Source organism: Zalophus californianus, chromosome 5 (assembly GCF_009762305.2).
Source record: "Zalophus californianus isolate mZalCal1 chromosome 5, mZalCal1.pri.v2, whole genome shotgun sequence".
NCBI lineage: Eukaryota > Metazoa > Chordata > Mammalia > Carnivora > Otariidae > Zalophus > Zalophus californianus.
Window position 1 is genome coordinate 64,316,113 of NC_045599.1, and position 24,046 is coordinate 64,340,158.

A 24,046-nucleotide genomic window follows, 5' to 3' on the forward strand; every position below is an offset into this window, starting at 1 on the left:
AGAAAATACAGCAACGTATGCTCTGGATTCACTGATAAAAACAGAACAACATACAGATTATATTGGTTTCTGAATTTCTGATATGGACATCCCTCAAACAGATGAGGCAAAGGCTATTCCTTTGTCATTTTTCCTTCCCAAAGAGATCCGTGTGATACTGAAGTTGTCATTTTACCAACAAGCTATTGTTTCTGTCATTTGGGGCACAAGTGAAGAAGGTATACATAATATAATTTAGGGAGGTAGGTACAACCTGCAAATTAGTTAAGGAGGAAAGATGGTCCCTCTCTCCATCCTTCCTTTTTGCATTTTGGCACAGCCCTGTTCTACCAAACACTTGCCTCATAGGTTTTGTGGCTCTCCCGCCCATCTCCATGCAACATTAGTGAGCCTACATGGATGCTGGGTCAGCAATGACTTTTCTGCTGCTTGAGGAACAATTCCTGATATGGAGAATAATCCCACGGTTATAACTAATTACAGCTGATTAGTATGTGACCTTCCATTAGAATGTGGTTGTCCTTATGATATCGATTCAGGAATCACAGGAAAAATATATGACTGCCTATAATGCACCCCTTTCATCATGTAATTTAAAAAAAGTTTTCACATTGAAATATCTCTGGTAACACATTCTTCCTAAATTTCAAATAAATCGAGGAGAGCCAAGTGGCATTGATTTTTGTAATATTAAAGGAGGGAGGATGAAGAAGAAAGAAAAAGGAAATGGAAGTCAATTTATATCTTCAAAATTAAAAAAAATACAATAAGCATAGATTAAAAGTTTTTTGTTTCTTTTACTCTGTTTTGTTGTGAGTGTAGGGCAACTGCTTGATTTTCTGCAGTTATTAAATAACTTCCCTGTTTACTGATGAATCCCCTTCAGGCTTTCTTTCCCTTGGTCGGAGTTCAATGCAACTTAACAGCTGGTTGAAAACACTGGTTTGAAATCATGCTGTCTTCTATAGGCAGCCAACCAGTCACAACACCAACTTGTGTCAAGTGAAGAGATTTAAAATTATTAAAATTAGGTTTTGCCCTAATGGCCAATGGCTGATCAATCAAGGAGGGAAATGTCTCTGAATAACGAAAGAGTATTTTTTAAATGGTAGGAGATGTATCTTGCCAATATCTAGGATACATATTGTAATAATAGGCTTTTTCCCTATTATTTTTATAGTTTCCTCCTTCCCTCCCCTGCCTCTTCTCTCGTTCCCTCCTCTTTTCCCTCAACCTCTTTCCCCTTCTGATTTTTCTTCAAAAAATATTGTCACATTCTACCATAATTTCCTTTCTCTAAAGCTATAAGGAAGTATTAAATGGCGACTCAAAACACCTGAAAATCTGTGTCCTTTGTGGTTTGTTGATGTTTTGTTTATTACCTGACAGGAACATGCCAAGGATATGTATCAAAATAATCCAGGCAACAGGCATTGATCTGAAATTTTGATGGTTAATTAGTGGATCGAGTATCTGCAAGAAGTGTGTAATTATTATATGTGAAAAGTAAATCCCTTGCTATGCTCCTGACTTATTATTTAAACTACAGCACGTGGCTGTAATGAGTACAATGTGTAGTGAGCTATGATTTTAAGCATAATAAATGGGAATTGGATGCTATTATTCTCAATGCTTCACAGAGTTGTGCTGAAAGCATGTGTTTAGACAGTGATGCTCTGCTGAGTGCTTTCTGTTTGGGGCACTAGAACTTCCATTACTAAAAGATTTTAGACTCATTTTGTATTTAGGCTGCTGATAACAGTAAGGGCTACTTTTGTGAAGGTAATCTGCAAGTAACAATAATTTTAATACTCCTTTCCCGGGTTAAAGTTGGCAATAGAGTTTTCAGGCCACATAGTTAAGTATACAACGCTATGGTTTCCTTGTTATATATGTTCTTTGGAAAATATTAGGTATTTCAACTGGAAGAATAACACAGCATTCACTTGTTATATGGTAAATTTATCTCTGTAATTTGTAGGGGAGAAAGACATCCGAGACTTTCCTGTTCCTTTCTTCACCAAGAGTTTTCTACTTCATGCCCATAAATAACAGAGTACTTGATCCACCTCATGATATTATAAAAGTAAATGTTCCTATCTTAAACAAAAATTATTTCTCTAAAAAAAATTGCCTACAGAGAACCTAGGGAGAGATTTCTTTTGCTCTGAAATTTAGGAACCTCATGGTCAGTTCCAAAAAGTAAATAAAAAGTGTTTGGAGGATGAAAATTGTGGCTTTCCTTCAACCTCACCTAACTGTAATTAAATGGTCTTAAAATTGGGAGATATCTGATCTCAGTATTTTTTTCTTCTAGAAGATAAAAACTGGTCTTCTAGAATATGAGATGTTTTATGCCCAATAAACTTACAAATTAACTAAGACACAGGAAGTAAATGAGACTCTGGATAAAGGAACGCATTACAAAAATAGTTTCAATCTTAACAAAAACAAGATTTCTTATTTTGAATTCTCTTTCTAACCTCTTCCCAGCAACTGTACCACTTGGGTCACTGGTGATAAAACTGTGCTTGTAAAATAACCTAATCATGTCTTAGAATCTCTGCAAAGTGAATGTTCATAGTAAGGAAAATTGGGCTTTGGACCATAGCTGTGAGAAGAAAGATTACTTCCCAGAAAGGAAAAGACAAGTAAGAGAGAGAAGAAATGACAGGCCTGGTTTGACCTGAAGGGCTAAAGGTGAGAGATGCAAGATGCAAGAGGTGTTTAATAGGACAGAATTCTAAATAGGCTATAGCCATCGCACTTTACACACAGAAGTGAGTATGTCACGGAGTTTTCCATCAACTTTTTGTTGTTGTCCTTGTTTTATTTGTTATTTTTTCTTTCTTCTTTTTTTAATATTTTAAATGCAAAATCAGACACAGTCATTTGGGGAGGCAGTGTGGAGAAACAGGACTACATTCACTTGAGTTGAAACTTACCAAGAAGAGCCTTGAAACATAGCCAGGCTAACCAACTATGCACTGCTAATAATTTTTAGCTTTTTCTGCATTTTCAGACACTCTCCTCTATTTCATTTCCTCCCATCATTATATAACTACATGTGGTTATATAAAGTTGTTACATACATAACCCATATGACTCTAAGTAACATATGGTCATAAATATGTATTTAATAGGTCACATATTATATATGTAATGGACATGTGGCTATATATAGTTATATATAAATATTATATATGTAATACACATATTAGGATTAGTATGGCTTCAAATTCTCAGTTCCTCAGAGTATTTCACCTTTTCATTTTAGAATATTTTCAATATCAATACTGTTAAATTTATGTATAAAATTGGTATGGTGCTATTTTACAGAGGATGTTTTCTAATATTAAAATAAATTAGAATATTGGATTCCAGGTCAGATTTGTGTCTTACAACATGATTTTGTAAGTGAGCATACATCCTATTAAATAAGCATATTAAAAATATATTACATAGGCTTCAGAAAATAAAAGACTTAAACAAAGATATTTTAAAATTTTGAACCTAATTGTGTGCATGCGTGTATGTGTATTTAGAGAGAGAAGGATGAAATATAGAAAAAGGAAGAAAAAGAAAAAAAAGGAAGGAAAAAGGAAAAAAAAATGCAAGTGGGTGAAAAGGGAGACAAAACCCAACTTCTAAGTCCTATAATTGGAATAAGAGAAACAATCATTTCTTGAACAGAAAAATAGTTTCAGTTTAAAGTATGGCAAAAGTTTATGTACTTACGGTCTCTAACAAGGATCAGTTTTTTACTTGCATGAATAATTTGAAGGATCTGCTTGAGGGACAGGTTGACTAGTATAAAAAATGTTCTGAAAACTTAATTTTAGAAAATTCAGTGAGCTCTCTGAAGTTGTTAATGGAGCATGACAATATAAGGCTGAGACTCTGAATACTTGTACCAGTCTTGCTCATGTAATTTCCAGCTCATTGATTCCTAGTAAAGAGAAGAAAGTCTAGGAATTTTTGGAGCACTTTATAATGGAAAATTTTAATTAAAATCTGACAATCTCTTCAGTACATTTAAAGTGTAAGTCAAGAGGATATGTCCAGAAATACTTTAAGTTATAAATACTGAATGGCTTTCCACAACTAAACAATTTCTGTGGATATAAACTTTGACATCATTCAAAGTGTTTATTTTTTTTTCCTTCTTCCTGAGTTAAAACATCTGGGCAAGTATGTTAGGGCAAGTAGCAAAATTGATAATGGTTTAGCTATTTTGAGACATATGTAACAAATACGTGTTACTTAATCTATTTACAGTTTATACCTAGAGCCTGCCTAGCTACCATAAGCAATCCTTCATGATACAAAGATAGATACTAGATCTTGTCCAATGAAAAGCACAAAGATACATTAAATACCATATTATACATTAAATGTTCAGATTTAGCATTTTAATAGTTTTTGATGTTATCTAAAGGCCACAGGATTTACTGAGTCTTAGGCCAAGACATTTTAATAGGATTTAAGACCAGAAATCTATGCTATTTGAACACATATTTAGTTTGAGAGTGAAAACCATAATAGAATCCACACATCTGACTTTATTTTATATCAAATACATTGAACTTGATTAATCTCTCCCACAATCATGGACTGATAGGCTGGAGGATGGATGCCATGCGTTCCCTTCTCCACTTACCAAGGTCACAGTCACTCTTTAATCCTACAAACCACATTTTCTGGAACATTTAATGTCTCAGGGTTTATTCATCCATTCTCTGTGTTCACAGAGCATTCTGTCCCCCTCTAGTATAACACTTGCACAATACTGCAATTTGTTTTCAATACCTGCCTTCTCACTAGACAGTTAACCCTACAGATAGGAAGAGTATCTGCTACTCAGATTTGGCAAGCATAAGAAAGGATGATCAGATGGACCGTATAGATCATGAACAGATATTAGTAGAGCCATTCATTCTGTCCTCTGAGGAGTGTCACCTCAAAATTGTGAGTCACAGAAAAGGGTCTCTGATCTTGTTATAGCACCAGGGTCAATGATTATGATGCTTGCCTTAAGAACTCAAAATAAAGCACTGAGCCATTACCAAGTTTAAATCCATATGCGCTGGTCCTGATTCCCTATCGTCTTGAAGAAGTGTTCTGAAGTACATCTTCCCATGTATGTTTGCATGTTTTCTGCATATGTACAGAAATATGTATTCCTCACTGTTCCCACACTCAGGACTCTCATCAAGATCGGTGATCAACAGGTCTGTGAAGGTTTGGACTCTTTGAGAATACCTGGCCAGAGAAACAGTAGTGCTGATGGCCCTGACTTTCTTTTCCCTTCTCTGGGAGATCGATTCAGTCATTGCTAGTGGTGAAAGGATCAGAAAGATGCTAGTATATGCACTGCGTACAGAATTATAAAAAGATGAGAAATTTGGCCCATAGAAATTATGACTTACCCAAGAATACTCACTTCCCAGTCACTCTTATGCAGAACAATGTGTTTTCTACCACATAGTGAAATGTACATTTGTAAACTTACATTAAGAGACTAGGGTCATCTGCGATTTGTTTCTCTTTCTTAGGTTATCGCTGTGTAACAAGCCACTTTCCCACTTAGTTACTTAGGACAACTATGTTTTATTGTTTCTCATGATTCCTTGGTTGGTTGGGTAGTTTGTCTTTTGGCTTCTCCTGGGTTCATGCATGTGAATATATCTGGCAGTTAACACTGCCTGCTGGCTGAGCACCTCGAGTCTACTCTATGTGGCCAGTCAGCTTCCGGGAGGATGGACTGTCTTCCTTACACAGACATGTCAGGGTAGTGTTCCAAGAAGATAAAACAAAAGCCACAAAGCCTCTGAAAGCTGAGGTTCTGAAACTCTCACACAGTGTCACTTCCCCCACACGCAGTGGGTCAAAGCAAGTCACAAAGCAAGCCCAGATTTAAAGGGTGGGGATTACAGACATCATCTCTGAATGAAAGAAGCTATAAAACAATGCAGCTATGTTTTCAATCTACTACAGCATTCCAGGACACATACAGTGGTTTCCAGTATCCAAAATCACATTCATTCTGTCAAGGTCAGCTACTACTCATGCACAGAGGTTAAAATCATATCATTTACTGTTGTTGGGCTTTGTGCTTTTCTAGTGTTTCTTCTGTTGACTTGCATGAGCAATTTGTCATGACCAAGTCACAATCTGCTAGTTTTATAATTCTGCTTTTTTTTAATCTCACTCTGAAACATAAGGCTATATGAAAAAATTGTTTTTTTAAAATGAATATTGTAAACTAGTAAAACAATATATTTCTAAACGTTGTCTCATGATTATGAAAAAAATGAAAACAGAGAAAAAAATTCAAATAGTGAAGAGCACTTGGAACAGGATGTTGTATTCCTGTTCCATAATACCGATACATGTATCTGTATTCATGATTTCCTTAAAGAGATAAGGAAAATAGTATATATTATCCCAGGACCATTATTCTAAAGACAGCTCCAAGGGATGGCCACTTACTCTTTCTGAGGTTTATGTAGAGCCCACCAATCCTCTTACCCTTATCCCCATATAAGGGAACTGGTTTGGAGGATGTTACACAAACCAGTCTATAAAAAAGAACACAAGAAGGCAGTTCCCTCACGTAGGGAATTTTGAAGGGCACTGTTTTGTAGACATGGTGGCTAGCATTGTGTTTCAGGAGAACACATGTTCAGAGAGTAGGCAGCAGAGAGAGGAAGTCTCCAAAAGAACCAATGAGTGGGACTGCCAGTGCCGGCCACAAGAGCCTGGCTGGGTGCTTTGTGCCCTCCACATGCTGACACGTAAAAGCACATTGCAGGGCTCCCATTGGCATGGAGCACAATGGAAGAATTGAGAGTCTGGAGGTGGGAGGAATATATATTAATGTAGAGATTAACACCTTTTTTTTTTTTTTTTCTCCTGGAAATTTCTGAAAGTCAGAGACTACCTGGAGTAGTCCTTAAAGGAAAGGAAAAGAGAAAATTGCAAAAGTGGAGCAGCCTGCACTCCCACGAAGGGATTTTTCCATTGGGCTAAGTAGATGGTCTGAAAGGACGCCAGGCTTGAGGTCATCTTAAAATTACCCCACTCAAAAAAATAACTTTTTAGGGTAAGGGAACCTCTGTAGTAAGCTACTGTGGAAACACTTGAGGGAGCATGAGGGAGGTTAGAAGAGGTTAGTAAGAGTATATGTCATAGAACAAGACCCACGGGACCTGGATGAGCCCACAAATGTGACTCACAAGAGAACGTGTACTGAACACCTATCATAAAGAGGATATCTGTGACCATATTACAACAGCATGAGCAAGGTAAACTTTCTACTTGATACTGACCCTCATATCTCTATTTAAACAGAGTATCAATTTCCTACTTTTCGGCATTTATTCTGCTTAACCTCTGCTAAGAAATGACCACCAATAACACATTTTATTAAGACATAAACTTAAGGTAGGTCTCTCTCCTAGTTAAAGGCAATGACTTGACACTATAGAGGTGAATAAACTGAGCAGAATGGCCATTCCTATATGAGGTTCAAACATTATCATTTTACAATCTTCTCTTTTGAGACGTGATACATTTACAAGGAGTTATGACAGATACTACAGCATAAATCTAAACAGTAGGTCCATAGCCTGCTGATAAAAATAGACTATGACATTTACAGATTAAAATTTCTCTAGGTTTTCACTCAAAAGTATAGTCTATCTTTAGTGGATTATGCAAGCACAGTTCCACTGCTTATATATCTCACATCCAAGAGCCATTTCTGCAAATATGCAGTATATTAGTTCCTGTCAGAATGATCCAAGACAAAAGAACAAAGGTGTAACTTCAAAATTACAGCTGGACCTTTGGCGTCGTTTCCCCTTTTCCCCTCTGCTTGCCTCGCCTCCATGTCAGCTGTTCCAGTTGTCCTCTACCTTCTCACTGGTTTGTAGCAGCCCAGCCCAGTGCTAGGAGTTGCTTCAATTCCCTTTCTTTGTCCAAACACCAAATTCTCCATTATACCTTTCAACACCGCCCCACCTGCCACGAAACTCAGACCCTCTGTTCCAAGAATGGGCTAAAATATAACAATACACTATGCTTGATAAGCAAACACCTGGAGGCACAAAAAAATGCATTTCAAATTCACTTGAAAATAATACTTTTGGGTCGTTGAAGTCTTTTTCATTTTGTCTACTGAATGACTATGATAAAGGACATTGAAATTGAGAACATGTATAACAGTAATGTGTGTGGCCTTTACAATATTTTTGTATTACAATATACATATTTTTTACCTTTAATTAGAAAATAATAATTCAGGCTGGGGTTATTTTGGGGCATCAATTCTCTTTTAAAAAATTTTAAATGAAAAATGTTTAGGTATCTTTTTTTTCCTCTAATGCCTAAGTCTTTTCCTCCAAAAAAAGTTTGATTCACAGATCAACACATTTCATTGTGATTTTCATGATTTTTCTTTGGTGTTCCATGTTTTTACATATTTTTGAGGTATAACTGACAAATAATAAATTACATACATTTATAGTGTATAATGATAAAATTTGACTTATATACACACCTGTGAAATCATCATCACCATCAAGATACTAAACATATCCATCATCCCCAAAATTTTCCTCAAAAAGTTCCCCTTTTAATTCCCCATCATCTTTCTCCCCATCACCTACGCCGCTACCCCCAGGTAACCACAGATTTGCTGGTATCACTATACATAAGTGTGCATTTATAGTTTACGTAAGCATAATTATACTGTATGTACAGTTTTTCTGTCTGGTTTCTTTCATTCAGCACAATTATTTTAAGATTTATCCATGTTGTTGTGTATGTCAACATTTCATTACTTTGTTGTAAGTAACATCTCACTATAGGGATGAACTAAAATCTGTTCGTTCATTCACTTGTTCACGGACATCTGTGCTGCTGCCAGCTTTTGGCTATGACAAGAAAGCTATCTTAGGAACATTTATGTACACCTCTTTGTATGGATATATGCTTTCATTTTCTTGGTAAATACTTAAGTGGAATGGCTGGACCCACAGGAGGTGTATGTTTAACTTTTCAACAAACTGCCCAACTATTTTCCAAAGTTGTTGCACTACTTCACATTTTCACCAACAGTATCTGAGTGTTCCAGTTTTCCTGTACTCTCACCAACAGTTGGTATGGTGGATCTTTTTAACAATTATAGTATCTGTGCAGTAAAATCTCATTGTGGTTCAAATTTGTGGTTCCCTAATGACTGACATAGAGCATCTTTCCATTTGCTTCTCATCTGTGTATCTTCTTTGGTAATGTGGTTTTTCAAAATTTTTCCCTTCATTTATTTTTAGTTGGGTTGTTTGTTTCCTTAGTGGGTTTTTAGAGTTTATGTAGTCTAAAAACAGGTCCTTTACCAGATAACAGGACTTCCAAATAATTTCCCCCCAGGATGGCTTATCTTTTCATTCTCTTACCAGTGTCTTTCAAAGAGAAGTTTTAAATTTTGATGAAGAAAAAAGTAACAGTTTATTCTTTCATAGGTTGCACACTTAATGTTCCTTCTATGAAATCTTTGCTCAAGATCACAAAGTTTTTGTTAATATTTTCCTCTGGAAGATTTATATTTTTTAGGTTTTACCTGAAGGTCCGTGATCCATTTTGAGTTAATTTTTTGTATGCAGTTACAGTATGGTGTTAGGTTGTTTTTTGTTTTGTTTTTGCATATAAATTTCTAGTTGTTCTAGCATTATTTGTTGAAAAAAATTGGTCTTTTTAACATTGTCTTTGCAGCCATCAAAAATTAGTTTGCTATATTTGTGTGGGTTGACTTCTAGGCTACTATGTTCTATTGATTTATTTGTTTCTCTTTGTCCTAATGTCACACCATCTTGATTATTGTAGTTTTATAATCTGTCTGATCAGTTGGTGTTAGTTTTTCATACTGGTACTTTTTCCCAAGTTGTTTGGACTATTATAGGTCATTTGCATTTCCATATGAGTTTTAGAATCAGTTTCAATTCCTACATCAGGGTCTTCTGGAGATTGTCACTGTGTTCAATCTACAGATCATTTTTGGGAGAATGGACACCTTAACAATATGGAGTCCTTCACCCCATGAATATGGTATAGCTTTCCATTTATTGATGTATTCTTTAATTTCTCTCAGCAACGCTTTGTAGTTTTCAGTGTAAAGGTGATTTATATCTTTAGTCAAATTTGTACTTTACTATTTCATGTGTTTGATATTATTAAAAAAGTACTGTATACTAGCAATGAATAATCCCAAATGGGTATTAATTACTAATTTGAGTAGAGATTCTTATCACCTTTTCTATATAGACTGTCATGTCTATAAATAAAGGCAGATGTATTTCTTTCCTTCTAATCTGGAGTACCTTAATTTCTTTTTCCTACTTTACTTCCAGTACAATGTTGAATAGTGGTAGTAACAAGCAGATATATTTGTCTTATTTCTCATTATGTATTCAAGTTCTTGACATTTTTCTTCTGTAGTGTTTAATCTGCTGCCGATCCCTTCAGTTCATTCTTTATCCTCCACATCGTAATTACCATTTCTAGAAGTTCTACTTGGGTCTTTTTTTTTTTTTCCATATCCTCTATGGCTTTATTTAAATATTTATACATTTCTAATCCAGTTATAGTTGGTTTAATGTTCTTGTCTGCTAATTTTAACATTTGTGTCAGTTCTGGATCAGTTTAGTTGGACTGATTTTTCTCATTTTTAGTTTTATTCTTCTGTTTTTTACATACCTGATAATTTTTTATTAGAGTGAGATACTGTAAACTTTACCTTGTTGAGTCCTAAATAACTTTATATTTCTATAAATATTGAGGAGCTATGTTCTGAGAAAGTTATTTGGAGGCAGTTTGACCCTTTCAGAATTTGCTTTTATTTTTTTTTAAGATTTTATTTATTTATTTGAGACAGAGAGAATGAGAGAGAAAGAGAGAGAGAGAGAGCACATGAGGGGGGGGGGTCAGAGGGAGAAGCAGACTCTCTGCCGAGCAGGGAGCCCGATGCGGGACTCGATCCAGGGACTCCAGGATCATGACCTGAGCCGAAGGCAGTCGCTTAACCAACTGAGCCACCCAGGCGCCCTTTCAGAATTTGCTTTTAAAATGTGTTACATGACACAGGAACAGTGCCCAATCTAGAGCTTATTGTTCCCCACTCTCGAGACAAAACCCTTCTGTACATTCTCCCCAATGCTAATGCCTGTGAATCAAAGTTTGCAAGCCTGTGTGAGTACCTGGCACTGTTACCTATAAACCTTTGGGTAGTTTACCTCCCACCTTGGGTAGTTTCCTCACACACACTCTGATTAGCATGAAGCTAACCACTAGATGGAGACCCTTTGCAGATCTCCAGAGCAAAGCTCTTTCTCTGGTACCCTGACCTGCCAATTAACACTTCTTCAACTTTCTGAATTTTAGCTCTGCCTCAAATTTTGGAGCCCACCAGATTCCATATAGGTCCCTCTACCTATGCCATATCCTGGAAAATTTTTCAAAGCATGAAGATGGACATAACATTCCTGGGCCATTTCTAGGATTCACCTATTTTATTATCTCTCAGGGATCACTATCCTTTGTTGCCTGATGCTGAGTGTCTAGAAAACTACTGTCATAAAATGTGTTCATCTTTTAGTTGTTTCAGGCAGTAAATTCAGTGCGTATTGCTCGATTTTGTCTGGAAGTGATAAGCCATTCTTTAAAAATGTTAATCATAACATAATAAAATTAAATTAAATTTAAAAAATGTTAATCATCCCTTTATTTCCCATCTTTCCACAGGTAACTGGCATGTTTTGCCAAAAGGGAAAAAACAAAATTTTTCCAGATCCAAAATTCTTCTCTTATTTTAATGCAGACAACTCTAAGTCCTTTTACTTTGTTTATGCTATCCAGACACCGCTCTGGAATGTTATGTTTGTAATTCAGTCAGTTAACAGAAGATTGTAATCCAATTTATGTTTTGGGTTAGACATGTATACAGGCATTTGGAATCCTTAGCTCTGGCTGATAGGCATCCCATCACCAGTAATCTGGTGCCTTAAATCCAGGTGTGGATTTAACAGGTGTGCTATTGGCTCTACTTACAGGGAATGGACAAGATTCCTGACTAGACCAAATTTATAGTAAGTTAGAAGAAAAATAAAATAATAGCTAGAGCCAACACTTATTAAGACCTTACCATGTGCCATGCACTGTTTTAATGTTTTACATATATTAGCTCAGTTAATTCTTACAGTAACACTATGAGATAGGTACTATCGCTGTTCTTGTTTTAGGGAAATATAAGGGAAATATAACTCAGTGATTATAAACAAATTAGAAAAAAATATACACTAAGTATTTAAATAACAATAACAAACCAGTGGTGCCTGGGTGGCTCAGTCAGTTAAGCATTTGACTCTTAATTTCAGCTCAGGTCATGATCTCATGGTCATGAGAATGAGCCCCCCATGGCGTCTGTTCAGAATCTGCTTGGCCCTCTACCTCTGCTCCCCCCCCTTTCTATCTCTGAAATAAATGAATAAGTAGAATTCAGAGAAGTGTAGATACAATGGGAAGCATTTTTTGTTTTGTTTGTTTTTTTGCAGAGTTTAAGGGTTTTGTTTTGTTTTATAGTACATCATTAGTTTTTGATATAATGTTCAATGACTCATTAGGTCAGCTTAAAGTTTTTATTATCAATACCATGCCTGTCAATAATAGAGGCCAAGGAGAGTTTTTCTTGCAAGTTCTTTTTGAATAGGAAGTTGGCTGGTTGGTCAGGAAGAACATGAAATGGCTATTAGAATAGTCTGGAAATAAGTTGGAGTGGGTTGGCCCCACTGGAAATAGTAAAGAAGGACATTTATGAGAGCTATGATGAAAGCATAATTGAGTAAGGCTTAGTGAGTGTACAGAGAGACAGATACTGTGCTGGGAAATCATAAGTGAAAGAAAAGAGGCAAAGATGGTTCTGATGTTTGGAACCTATGGATGATGCTTTAGAATGCTAATGTTACTGACAGAATTAAGGTAGAGAGGGATAAGGGGGATAAAGAACATTTTCTAAAGAACACTTTTTATGGATGGTAAAATGATCAGGTGGGAGCTTCCTCTTAATCAGTGATGTGATCACACGAAAATATTAATGCAGCTTCCAAAGACATATTATCATTTGAGAGAAATTTAGTCACGAGAAGAAGTGTCATTTAACATAATTACCGAATGAGCGTCAAAAGACAGAATAATAGGCAACATGATTCATCAGGGGCAAAAATCTGGCATATACTCGATTTTCATTTTTAAAACCAATTTTTAAGGTGTAACATAGGTTTGTGGTTAGTAATATGAACTATTTTACATATGTTATGAAGCTAGAGACCATTCATTTTATAGGAAGGTGATTATAAAGTTATTTACAAGATTTTCAAAAGTGAAAAGTTCATTAAGTAACATTTAGTGGCTGATTAAAGTAGTTGTTAGAGTGATATCTAGGTTTTATTCCATTATTAAATCTTGATTTGTAAATTCTGAAGTATCTGTACATGGCAAGAAGACCTAGAAGAACATCATTAACAATATCCTGACTCTCGACAGTGGCAATTGCACAGGATACTAGGCTCATTACATAGTATGTAATGAATACAGAGTTGAGAAAATTTCCCACTCTGTGGCTCTAACAAGGAGCCCCCTCGAGAAAACTGCAGAACCTCAAAGTCAAAAGCTTAATTAAGCTAGTCTTACTTGTAAAATCCATGTAATTTTCAGTTTTGGTAGTTTTCTACATAACTTTTGATGGTTGACTATGTCATGAGCTTCTGAATCACTTTATTACTTATATATGAAAAAGTAAAAAATTAATCAATTCCTTACCCTTTGCCTAGATTGACAGTTCCCTAAACTTCATTGTTTTTTTTTTATTTTTGAGTTCAACTAAATTTTGAGTAATCCATTAAAAAATACTGATCCACTGATGAACAACAGAATCCTATTGATTATTATGTACACCAACTATACCTTCCTAATCATTTCTTTATTATAGACTCTTTTCATATTTTCTTTTTTTTTAAATTTGAGTTATTTTCTTGGAAAATGAAACGTGTTAAAATAGATAATCTTATGTTCGCAAAAGTGAGCAGTTAAGAGCAATGGCCCTGCATATAGAAAGCCTGGAATTAAATCTTGGCACAAAATTTAGTTGTGTCAACTGGGCGGTTGTTGCCTCTCTGTGCTTCCTTTTCATTATCTGGTAAAAATGAGATTGTAGGAATTATATGTGGCAAGCCAAGCACAGCAACAATTGCTGGACAATTTTATGCCTGCCATTGCTGTCATCATTAGGAGAAAGTATCATTTCACTAATTCAGAGTGTGTTTAGTCTGGTTAAAAGAGGATTACAAAGAATAAAATAACTGTACCTTTTGAAAGTCTATTTTTGCCTATAGATAAAAGGCAAGAGTGTGTGTGTGTGTGTCTGAGAGAGAGAAAGAGCAGAGGAAAAGGTATACTGAAGTAGCTAGTCATACATAAAGAAGTGATTCTGAATAATTACAAAGCTCTAATTATTGAACAGGTTTCCCCACAAATTTAGTGAGTTTTTATTAGCAGAGTTAGTCAAGCAGGATCAAATTACCACTTACCGGTGATTTTGTTGAAGGGAGTCATGAACTTAAGGAGGGTTGGAATCAATGACCTCCACAATCCATTTGAATTAAAAGATTTTGTGAATTATATACACATAGTAGCCAACTATCCTACCATAAATCTAGTACCTCCGGCTCTTCTCTCCTTTATCCCCTATTAAGTCAGAGATGCAACCTCCCTTGAGGCACACTCATTTTTTCCTCTTCTCAATCAAGTCTCAAGTTCTTGAGAGCTGCAGTCAAGTATCATGGTCCCTTTGCCAGGAGGGCCAGCCTGACTCTAATATCTTGTGAATCTGGCTTTAGTGGAATGATAAAGCTGGCACTAAGCATTTATTTTACTTGGTGATGAAATTAGGAATTCCTTCCCACCATTTCTCTCCACCCTCAAATTAAATTCACTGAACATGATTAATGGTTTCAGAGTGCTGGTTCAATATACTTTACAAATATTTCTTTACACAATTCTCTAATTCAACATTGAATATGAAATTATTTAATATGTTTTCTTCAAACATAATACACAGGCACTACAGACCCTTGCACACCAAATGCACCTGACCTAATGGGAACAGATCCTTTCTCAGGGCCTATGTATCATTTACTTGAGTCCGAGCTGGCATCTACTTTCTACGTACCACTCCATACACTGTCCTGAAACTTTCAATCTTAAGAGTCATTTTCAAATGATTCTTTGTGATGCCATTCAATTTGCAAGCTGATTTACATGCCCTATGTCTGTGAGAAATGCCATGATATTTTCAATCAGTTCCACTTAACTAATTTGTTGCACAGTAGGAAAGCAATACCAATCATTCTTTCATGATATAAATTTGCATAGAAAGGAGATGTCCCCAAGTCAGTCTTTTGAAGGTTATGGACTTCACCCTGTTTATTAATTGAACAATGTCAAGAAGCACATTCTCAGGCAATATCATCTCTGTCCTTTTACCTCTTATTGTTTATGGAATTTTAATTCATGCTGTGCAAGCACAAAAAGTACATCAGAGGGAAATTAGATTATTCAAACAAATATATACTACTTTTAGAACTCACCAATATTAAATGCCTTGCTCTTATCAGCAGGAAATATTTGTCCTCTTCCTTACACTTGGGGCTGTGTATTAGAAAGGTAGGCTAAAAGAACACAGGTACTCTGTATTCTTGAGCTTACTAGATGACACAGTGTCAGACTCTACCACTGCTTTACTGCTTTTAATCTTTATAACAATCCTCAGAGTTGGGTATTTCTATTGTCACTTTGACTGAAGAGAAATGTGAAGGTTAGAGGAGTTTTATGATCATCCTAAGGCAGCACTTTCAGGCTCTGAGCTTGACTCTTCTGTCTACAGACTCAAATTCCTTCTAAAACACCAAATATAATGGGATCCCCTGAAGGCTTCCAAATAAAGAACATTATGATCAAAGTAGTGTTTAATTATAACCCTTCCTCTATATATGTATTTGCCCCAATAATATCCCTGCCTAATCCTCTTAATAAAGCTTTAAAATTTTATATTGCCATTGCCTTTTATTATGTGGAAAAGGCCATTAAAATAATAGCAACAGTATCTCTATCAGAAACTCACAACACAACTGAATATCTATATCAGAAATTCACAACACAATAATATAAGGAGATTTACAGGTCTTCTTTGAATGTATTTATACATCCTGACCAGTGTGAGGTGGTATCTCATTGTGGCTTTGATTTGTATTTCCCTGATGACAAGTGATGCTGAGTACTTTTCATGTATCTGTTAGCCATTTGTATGTCTTCTTTAAGAAATGTGTGTTCATGTCTTCTGCCCATTCCTTGACTAGATTTTTTGTTTTTTTGGGTGCTGAGTTTGATAAGTTCTTTATAGGTCTTGGATACCAGCCCTTTATCTGTTATGTCATTTGCAAATATACGGAAATGACAGATGTCAGCAAGGATGCAGAGAAAGTGAAACTGTTTTACCCTGTTAGGGGGAATGCAAACTGGTGCAACCACTCTGGAAAACAGTATGGAGGTTCCTCATAAAACTAAAAATAGAACTACCCTACAACCCAGGAACTGCATTACTAGGTATTTATCCAAATGATACATAGTGATACAGAGGGGCACGTGCATCCCAATGTTTATAGCAGCGATGTCCATGACAACCAAAGTATGGAAAGAGCCCAGATATCCATTGACAGATGAATGGATAAACAAGATGTTGTAGATATACACAATGGGATATTACTCAGCCATCCAAAAGAATGAGATCTTTACATTTGTAATGACATGGATGGAACTAGAGGGTGTTATGCTAAGTGAAATAAGTCAGTCAGAGAAAGACAAATACTATATGATTTCACTCCTGTGGAATTTAAGAAATGAAACAGATGAACGTAGGGGAAGGGAAGGAAAAATAAAATAAAAACAGAGAGGGAGACAAACCATAACTATAGGAAACGAACTGAGGGTTTCTGGAGGGAAGATGTTTGGGGGGACGGGGTACCTGTGTGATGGGCATTAAGGAGGGCACTTGTGGTAATGAGCTGTGGGTGTTATAGGCAACTGATGAATCGGTAAATTCTATACCTGAAACTAATACACTACATGTTAACTAACTTGAATTTAAATAAAATCTAAAAAAAAATAAATAAATAAAATAAAATAAACAAAGAAAGAAAAAGAAAAGGAAGTATATCTTTCATGGGGTACTACTTTAGAGATGAACAAATGGCATCTGATATTTCATAATTAAAATTTCACTTGATGCTTCAACAATAAAATTCTTCCAATATATGGTGGATATTTAAAGAATTATTCTTTCATTTCTACATTCATATATATGTGGAACAGAGTGTAACAGGGGCTGAAAGGTATATGCCTAAAGAAAGAGGGCATTTAAAAACTAAGGGAATTAGGACTGTGGCTGGGATGAGAAGTTAACCATCCTAAGAGGCTACTAGAGAAACCAAATTGAATGCCACTTAAGAGAAACTTGCTGAGGACAGAATGGAAATTAAGTGATGATTAGATAGTAAATGCTACATTTCCACAACTCTAACATGCCATCAATTTAATAACAACCTTTTAGAAGTGCTGTGTCACAGTGTTGGAAATATTAAAATGTACAACTTAGGGAGGAGAGAAACCCAGTACTTAAAAGACCTACATGCCTTAAAAACGGTTGTAGTAAATAGTGAGTGTGACCCTCAGGCTAGAAGTCATTTTTCCAGCCCTTTTAATAAGTTTGTAAATACACAAGTCCTACATTAAATCTGTCTCCCCTTTAAAATGCATGCAGTGATTCCCATTTTCTTTACTAAAACCTGACTGATTCAGTGTTTAGGACTCGACATGTTTTCTAGCAGCACATAGTGCTAAGTTGTTTTCCAGGAGAAAAGGCTTACTACAAGTCTGCAGCATAAGATGGCTAATTAGTTTTTAAATTCTCTTATGAGGTCACCTGGAGTAAAGTGCCTAAATACTAACCATTGGTGAATGAAGTTACTGTTGCAAGAGATCAATGGAGCAGGAATAATGACTGCAAGTGCTAGGATGGGCTAGCAACTGACTGCACTGCAAAGTACAGAAAGAAAATGGCTGGATCCGTCTTTAAATTCCCAGCTTTAGAAATACACAGAGGGTCAAGTGGCTCCTAGGACTCTACTAATATAAACCCGTCTCTATGATCACAGAGGGTTAGGTAGCTGGAAATCAGGCACAAGTTTGATTCTTAGCCTTCCAATATTTTTCTGTAAAGTATAACATATTTATCTGGAATGACCAAAGCTCTGAGAAACAAACTGAATGAAACACTGGATAAAAATCAGATGAACATATACAGTCTGTTATCTCAAAACTGAGTTCTCTTGACAACAGAAGCAGGCTTTCACTATCCTCCATGCCTCCATCTACTGAGGCTGCGCTTGCCTTGCTTAAAGATCCCATGATTGTACCTGAGATAACTAGCTTGGAAGCAAATCCCATTTTCCTTTATGCTCCTTCACTACTGTCTTTCATTTCTTCCATATTTTTAGCTAAAATCAGGTACTATCTGTTAAAAGAAGCCAAAGCTCATATGTTCAGAGAGTTGCAAAACGATAACGTATTATTAGAATGCTGGAAAAGACATATAGTTATAGACTCTAAAAGTGACGCTCTAGAGGAAGAGTTAAGATGGTGGAGGAGTAGGGGGACCCTAAGTTTGTCTTGTCCCTTGGATACAAGTAGAGAGTTATCAAATCATTCTGAACACCTGAGAAATCAATTGGAGATCTGAGAAAACAAATGCTGCAAGTCTATAAATAGCAAAGAGACCACCATTTGGAAAGGAGGAGGTTTGGAGACTTGAATCTGGTGTGATATAGCAGAGGATATGGCAGAGTGAGGGAGCCTGCTCAAGGAGACTACTGCAAAGTATTGTAAGCAGTGGAGGGCAAAATAAGAACTTTAAGAAGTCTGCTACAGTGGGAGCTGTACCTGGCTTAAAGGTGCTCAGGCGGTGAAGTGGGGCAGAATCTCAGGTGTGACAGCATGGTTTCAAGATCCCTGGGGTCACAAGAAGAATGGGTGTGCCTGAGTGTGGCAGCGTTCCCAGGCACAGGAGCAGGGAGGCTGACTGATAACAGTGAGTCTAGGGGCCAAATTTCTGCTCTGTAATGCCATAAACTGTGAAGGCTGCATGCTTGTGTAACTGCTTTCCTGGCAGGGGTCCTGCAAGAGGCAGCAGTCTGGTGAGATCCCCCCTCCCTGAAAGGTACAGTGCGGGTCCACACCACGGGAGTCCCTACAATTTGGAGTTTTGAAATTCAGTTGCCTGCCTGAGATAAAATAATGCTCGGTCTCAGGCCAGATGAACACAAAGTTCTGATGGAAACCAGGGAGACAAGAGTGATTCAACACTTTCTGTGAGGGCTTACTGAAGAGTGGGGAGGGGGGTGTGAATTTTCAGCTCCAGGACCAGAGAGTGGAGCAAAGCCATATTCATCCTGACCATCAGCACTGAAAGCCTTCAGGGAGCAGAACGGTGCTTAAACTTACACTGGGCCCTGCCACTGTGCACACTGGAGGCACATTTCCAATAGGGCAAGTCCACCTGCGACTCAGTCAACAGGCTCCTCCCAGAAGACCAGCACAAACAACTCACTCTCACCAAGTGTACTCATCACAGACGGCTGCAAAGTTTTAGCTCTTGGGGGAAACCATATATAGCATTCTTTGTATTTTCATTCTTTAGTCTTTTAGTATTATTTTGAGTATTTTAGTTTTTTTAGTTACTTCATTTTTTCTTTCTTATTTTGGGATCTAGTTTCTTTTAACAAGCACACCAAAACATATCCAGGATCTAGGTTTTTGTTTTTGTTTTCTGTTGTTATTGATGTTATTATTGTTTTTGTTGTATTCTCTTTCTTTCTGTTCTTTTCTGGACAAAATAACTAGATGGAGAAATTCACCCCAAAAGAAAGAACTGGAGGTAGTACTCACTGGCAGGGATTTAATCAATACGATTATAAGTAAGATGTCTGAGCTAGAATTTAAAACAATGATTGTAAGGATACTAGCTGGGCTTGAAAAAAAAGCAGAGAAGACACTAGAGAATCCCTTACTGTGGAGATGAAAGAACTAAAATCTAGTCAGGCTGTAATTAAAAATGTTCTTACCAAGATGCAGTCCCAAGTGGAGGTCATAAAGATGAGGATGAACAAAACAGAAGAGCGAATCAGTGATATGGAAGATAAAATGATGGAAAATAAGAAAGCTGAAAAGAAGAGGCAAAGAAAACTATTAGATCACTAAGGTAGACTTAAGGAACTCAGTGAATCCATAAAGTGAAATAATATCTCTGTTTTAGGAGTCCCAGAAGGAAAAAAGTGGGCTAAGGGGCAGAAGGTTATTTGAACAAATTATAGCTGAGAACCCCTAATATGAGAAAGTAAACAGGCCTTTAAGTGCACAAGAACCCCCTCAAAACTCAACAAAAATAGGTCAAAACCTGGACATATTTAGCGAAGCTTGCAAATTACAAAGATAAAGAGAAAAACCTGAATGCAGCTTGGGGGAAAAGAACCTACAAGGGTAAACGCCTAAGGCTGGCAGTAGACCTGTCTACAGAGACCTGTCAGGCCAGAAGACTGGGATGATATTTTCAATGTGTTAAATGGGAAAAATATGCAGCCAAGAATAATTGAGCAAGGCTGTCATTCAGAATAGAAGGAGAGATGAAGAGTTTCCAGGACAAACCAAAACTAAGTGAATTTGTGAAAACTAAACCAGCCCTGCAAGAAATACTAAAGGGGACCCTTTGAGCAGAAAAGAGACACCAAAAGCAACAAAAACTAGAAAGGAACAGAGATAATCTACAAGAACAGCAACTTCACAGGTAATATAATGGCACTAAATTCGTATCTTTCAATGATAACTATGAATGTAAATGGACTAAATGTTCTAATCAAAAGACATAGGTATCAGAATGGATAAAAACACAAGACCCATCGATATGCTACTTACAAGAAACTCATTTTAGACCCAAGACACTTCCAGATTGAAAGTGAGGGGGTGGAGAACTATTTATCATGCTAATGAACATCAAAAGAAGGCTGGAATAGCTATCCTTATATCAGACAAACTAGACTTTAAACCAGACTATAATACAAAATGAAGAAGGACACTATATCATAATAAAGGGGTATATCCAACAAGAAGGTCTAACAATTGTAAATATTTATGCCCCTAACCTGAGAGCAGCCAATTATATAAAACAACAAAAAAATTAAAGAAACTCATTGACGATAATACAGTAATAGTAAGGGATTTTAACACCCCACTCACAGCAATGAACAGATCATCTAAGTTAGAAGATCAACAAGGAAACAAGGGCTTTGAATGACAAACTGGACCAGATGCATTTAACAGATATATTCAGAGCATTTTATCCTAAAGTACCAGAATACATATTCTTTTCAAGAACATAGAACATTCTCTGGAAGAGATCACATACTGGGTCACAAATCAGGTCTCAACTGGTACAAAAAGACTGAGATCATACCGTGCGTATTTTCAGACCACAATGCTATGAAACTTAAAGTCAACCAGAAAAAGAAATTTAGAAGGACCACCAATACATGGAGGTTAAAGAATATCCTACTAAAGAATTAATGGGTCAACCAGGAAATTAAACAAGAATTTAAAAAATACATGGAAGCAAATGAAAATGAAAACATGACAGTTCACAAGCTCATAAACTCAAAATGGATGAAAGACCTAAATGTGATATAGCAATCCATCAAAATCCTAGAGGAGAACAGAGGCAGCAACCTCTCACCTCAGCTGTAGGAACTTCTTGCTAGACATGTCTTCAAAGGCAAGGTAAACAAAAGCAAAAATTAACTATCGGGAATTCATTAGGATAAAATGCTCTTGCACAGCAAAACTATTAACAAAATGAAAAGGCAACCTACGGAATGGGAGAAGATATTTGTAAATGACATATCAGATAAAGGGCTAGTATCTAAAACCTATAAAGAGCTTATCAAATTCAACACCCCCCCAAAAACAAAAATTCTAGTCAAGAAATGGGCAGAGGATATGAACAGACATTTCTCCAAAGAAGACATAAAAATGGCTAACAGACACATGAAAAATGTTCTGCATCACTCGGCATCAGGGAAATACAAATCAAAACCACAATGACATCATCTAATACCTGTCAGAATGGCTAAAATTAACAACTCAGGAAACAACAGATGTTGGTAAGGATGCAGAGAAAGGGGAACCCTCTTACACTGTTGGTGGGAATGAAAGCTGGTGAAGCCACTCTGGAAAATAGTATGCAGCTTCCTCAAAAAGTTAAAAATACAACTACCCTACGATCCAGCAATTGCACTATTAGGTTTTTATCCAAAGGATACAAACATAGCGATTCAAAGGGGCATATGCACCCCAGTGTTTACAGCAGCTATGTCCACAATAACCAAAGTATGGAAAGAACCCAGATGTCCATGGACAGATGAATGGATAAACAAGATGTTGTATGTGTGTACATGTGTGTATATGTACACACACACTGGAATATCACCCAGCCATCAAAAAGAATGAAATCCTTCCATTTGCAATGACATGGATGGAACTAGAGGGTATTATGCTAAGTGAAATAAGTCAGAAAAAGACAAATATCATATGATTTCACTCATATGTGGAATTTAAGAAACAAAAGAGATGAACATAAAATAAGATGAAAACAGAGAGGGAGGCAAATCATAAGGGAGTCTTAACTATAGGAAACAAACTGAGGGTTGCTGGAGGAGAGGTGTGCGGGGATGGGGTAGCTGGGTGATGGGCATTAAGGAGGACAATTGATGTAATGAGCACTGGGTGTTATATGCAACTGATAAATCACTAAATTCTACCCCTGTAACTAATAATACAATATAGGTTAACTAAATTGAATTTAAAAAAGGGGGGGAGCACAAGGGCAGAGAGCACGTTCCGGATTTACTTGTGCACAAAAAATATAAGACCAACAGATCTGTTTTATATTAGTTGTTAAATTTATCCCATCAAATATTTTTTAATTAAATGTTATAAAGCATTTTTGTCCAAATGAGTTCCCTGATGTAAATCCTGTATTTACCTTCCCTTGGTTATCTTTGGGGAAAAAATGATGCTCTAGGGAAAAAGAAACAATGTTGGATTTAGTCTACTGTATCTATATGGATAAGATTCAAGAAAATCTAGATTTTAAGATATGGTCAAGCACCTTGGAGTAGTTGCAACTTTAAACGGTAGTTTAACTGAAATTTGGAATATAATATATGAATCTGAGATTCTAAAAATTTCTATGTTTAGTGTGGGTAAAAGAGTATAAAATTTTAGGGAGGTAGGGGCGGAGCAAGATGGCAGAGGAGTAGGAGACCTGGATTTCTTCTGGTCTCAGGAATTCAGCTGAATAGGGATCAAACCATTCTGAACACCTACGAACTCAACAGGAGATCGAAGAAGAGAGTAGCAACAACTCTGAACAGAGAAGTGACCACTTACTGGAAGGTAGGACATGCGGAGAAGTGAATCCGAGGCGATATTCGGGAGGATAGACAGCGGGGGAAGGGGCCTCCGTCGGCCGCTTCTGACAAGTGATAGAGCTGCGGAGCACAAAATCGGAACTTTTAAGAAGTCGGCTCCCCTAAGGGAACTCACTCCAGTGGCTAAGCAGGGGGTGGAAACCTCGTGGGACAGTGTGGTCTCAGGACCCTCAGGGTCACAGAAAGACCAGGGATGCCTGAATGCAGCAGAGCTCCCGGATATCGGAGCGGGGAAGTTGGCTGCAGAGACTGAGCTGAGGCGCAGGCTCTCAGCTCGGAGTGGCCATAAACTATGATCCGCGGCCCAGTCGGGCCACTCCTCCTCCAGCAGGGACCCAACAAGC